The 3,651-nt window shown below is 37.9% G+C and overlaps 1 long non-coding RNA gene across 3 annotated transcripts; it reads left to right on the forward strand.

Moving 5' to 3' along the window:
• Positions 1 to 362: 362 nt before the first annotated feature.
• Positions 363 to 3,627, forward strand: LOC108951239 (uncharacterized). 3 transcript variants are annotated; one of them, XR_010501402.1, is made up of 3 exons: positions 363 to 534; positions 3,059 to 3,294; positions 3,378 to 3,627. It is a non-coding gene; the product is annotated as an uncharacterized LOC108951239 (long non-coding RNA). The 3 variants fall into 3 exon arrangements; XR_010501401.1 differs by having other exon boundaries at positions 3,059 to 3,157; positions 3,220 to 3,627; XR_010501400.1 differs by having other exon boundaries at positions 3,059 to 3,627.
• Positions 3,628 to 3,651: the final 24 nt, after the last annotated feature.

Below are 3,651 nucleotides of genomic sequence, written 5' to 3' on the forward strand. Positions count from 1 at the left end.
AAGATCATTTTATCTTTATTTTCATCGGACTAGTTGTTACCTCTATCCTGCACCACCCCAACGTCACTTTTGTCATCGTCTTTTCCCTCTTTTGCCTCATTAGATCTATCGTTGCCTTCATGCGTTTTGTCGAACTCGTCTCACTCTCTCACGAGGGAAGAGAAGGGAAGACGAGACACGACGATAATTTCAAAAACATAGGATAAAATAATTTTTTTATAAAAATTAAAAAAATATTTTACTAAAATTTTGAAAAATTAGAGTGTTCCGTGAAAATTTTTCAAATATATATTTTTTTCCGAAAAATCGCCGATGTTATAATATTATATATCCCTAACCCTTTTTTAAGGATAAATATTTGACAGAGCTCAGAGGAGGGCGAAAACAGAGGTGACGGATAGCTTGGGGTCGATTTGGGACATCATGAGGCCGGGGATCGCCGGCGCCGTCTTCGGACCGGGGTGGAGGTTCTGGGTCAACCCCGTCGTCTGGAGTGTCGTCAGGGCCGACGCCGTCGTCTGTTGTGCCTCCCCGGTAAACCCTTCTTCTCCGTCCCCAAGTAAATCTCCCTGGTTGTTGCTCTGCGACGCGTACGGTTCGAATCGGCTCGACCGATGGAAGACCGTTGTCTGTAGTGTTGTCAGGGTTTCCTTCCTCCACTACCTCCCCGGTAAGCCCTTGTTCAACGTCTCCAAGTAAATCTCATTGGTTGCTACTCAGCGACTCGTTAGGGTTCAAATTGGCTCGATCGAAAGGGTGATATCTTGGGATCTTTGCGTCGTTTGTGGCGATCATGTTCAATTGCGTCGACATTACTACTTGTCGTGCGGAGAGGGCGAATTCTTCTACGTCGATAAGTCGATAGGTTTTGGACCTGAAGTTGGGCCTTTGGTTGGTTGGGAATCTTGAGTTTGGTGAAGATGCAACTGACTTAGATTGTTGCAGTGCCCATGCTGCTGATGTTGCGTTTCTTGCACTTCTTTACATTGTTTGTTTCAGTTAATTGAGTCATAATAAATTAGTATTCATTGTCTATGATGCAAGAACTTTATAAAGCTGTTACTTTAAGAAGCTTTTCTGCTTAATGTGTTGTGTAGATTGGGCTAGTTGAACTCAGTTCTTTGTAATGCGAGTGCAATTTAGGTAAATATAATTTAATCAGGAACATTAAATTCCTAACTTAACTTTTGGGTATGACATTTCATGAGTCTAAATCTTGATTTACTATGGCTTTTGGTTAGGAACATGTTGTAGAAACCCCTCTATACTTGTTCAATTAGATCATCCAGTTATTTTATCTTATATTTCCTCATTTTGTGGTTATGGTTTCTTTTTGCCATCTAAGATTTTTCCATTTCAATAGCTATATCTTTGTTCTACCAAAGTTTGGTCATAATGCAAGTGTAAGATTATGTAATGATTGCATAGTAGTGGAGATATCCATGATTTATGCCTCTAAACAATGGATGTTTGAGTGCCATCATCACCTAAATGTTCTCCAAGTGTTTGACGTCTTATAGTAATGAACTGAATACAGTGAATGTGAACTTTTGGTGAATGTTTTAGAATGTGCCTACAACATGCGGATGGCCAAGGTGTCTCATATGTACTTGACCCTGTGGCTGTATGTGCAGGTGCATATGCTATTTCAAGAAAACCAGAAATTAGAAGCTTCTTGAAATACTGCTAAATTAGACGCTGATGGAGGTTAAAGGAATACCTAGCAGCACTTTGTGATTGTCATAATTCGAAATAACATATTCAAGTATGAGATGACTTTAATACTTATTCAAGAACTCATCTAAGTTAGCTGAATTGATAAGCACTGACTAGAGCTCCAAGAAAGCAAATGGTTTTCATTCCTTTATTCAGTTTGTATAGACTGTATTTTAGATCACTACCGTGGCTTGTGCAACAAAAGGTGTTGCACATGAAGTTAATTTGTAGTTGTATACGGACTTCTATGAAGATCACATAGGCCATGCTAGGTGTTGTAAGGTGTTTGTATCAGCAAATGTGGTTTGCATTGACCATGTTCTAGGCATTGTTATTAGTCTTGCAAAATACTATAGTACAACTAGTCATGACGTGGCTATCTAAAGTTTTGTAACGTTTCCATCCAAGGATGATATGATTGTTTAGGAGATTGATTATTCTGGGAGTCATTATCAAAATAATTGTAGTTTTTAAACTTTAAATGATTAAGTTGTTTACTGTATGGTTGTAAAACTAATAATAATCATACATCATGAAGGTGTCTTCAGCAAGACATAAGGCTGTAACATTCAACCGAGGGAAAATAATCTGTATATTTTTTTTAGTTCAGAACTATAGAAGGCTTAGTGTTACTAATGTTTAAATATTTTCTATTATTAAGACTTCCTTCTAACAGAACTTCCGTTAAACCAGGACGACAAGCGAGAGAGGGTTTAATTTTTGACCCTATAATAAAGTTGTAGTTTAGATTGTTTGACACATTGCACAAGACTTGCAAGCTTTGGACGAGGAGTTATTTGAGATTTAAAGAAAACACTACTTTTTTTGTTCATACATCCATCTGATTTTATAAACTCTGTTTGGAGAACATATTTACTTGTAAATAGAAAAAAAAAGAACATAAGATATGCAGCAAATGGAAACTAAAGCTATGATAACATGCATATGATTATTGGAAAAAAAAAATGGTGCTGAGTTCCATGAGATGCTTGGCAAAGAGCCAAATACTCTAGTTGGTGCATCCTGAGCAAGTCGAGCAGATTGTGAAGTTTCTTGCAAGGAGGCATCACTCTTCTTGAAGGAAGAGTGGAAGGGCTCCTTTTTCAGTAAATTCCAAATGCATTAGCACCTGTTATTCTCCAGATCTCTTAAAAAATGACTGCCAATTTTGAGTTTTCATTTCTTTTACAACTTAATCAGAACATGACAATAACTTGAGAGGCAGGTTACTCATCAGATTCCAGTATGATTTCTTTCTTTTCTTTAGCATCGTCTTGCAATCTTAGTTCTTGAAGGTTGAAGCTCTAACTTTTGACATATGCTGTGTCTTTTGTTTCTTCAGCGTGGCAGTAGGCCTGCTGCTTATACAAGATGCACCCACGGATAAGGGTCCGTATGGAGGGGAGTTGATGGTGTTTTGCAGTGTATTTGTTTTGATCAGGTTTGACTTCTCCACATAAAATCTTTGAAGATAACGTTCACTGATGTTGACTTTGTTTGCAGTGGGCTTGTATATTGGACTAGTCATTCTCACGATTGCGTGAGAAAATTTGTTGGGCATGGATGGGGAAGATAAAGGTAAAGCGACTAATCCTCTTACGAAAACTAACGTGTCAAATACAAAAAACAGTAGTAATTTTCCCAAAATTGTATTTATGTAGATAAATCGAGTGTAAATTAGCATGTTTGGTTGGTGCTCAGAAGATGCACCATGGTTGATGACCAGTGCTGCTTGTTTTGAAGCAAATGTCTCATACCTGAGAAAGTGTCCTCACAAAAAAATGTGCAAGTTCCTGATTCATCTTCCCTGGCCTCTCCCTTTGTCTTGTAATTATGTGGTTATTCTTGTAATGAGAATAAGTGTTGCGCATTTAATGCGTATCGTTGAATTGAGAAATGGTTCTGACAGTATATACGTCTTACCCCTACCCGCAG

Source organism: Musa acuminata, chromosome BXJ3-9 (genome assembly GCF_036884655.1).
Source record: "Musa acuminata AAA Group cultivar baxijiao chromosome BXJ3-9, Cavendish_Baxijiao_AAA, whole genome shotgun sequence".
Classification (NCBI taxonomy): Eukaryota; Viridiplantae; Streptophyta; class Magnoliopsida; order Zingiberales; family Musaceae; genus Musa; species Musa acuminata.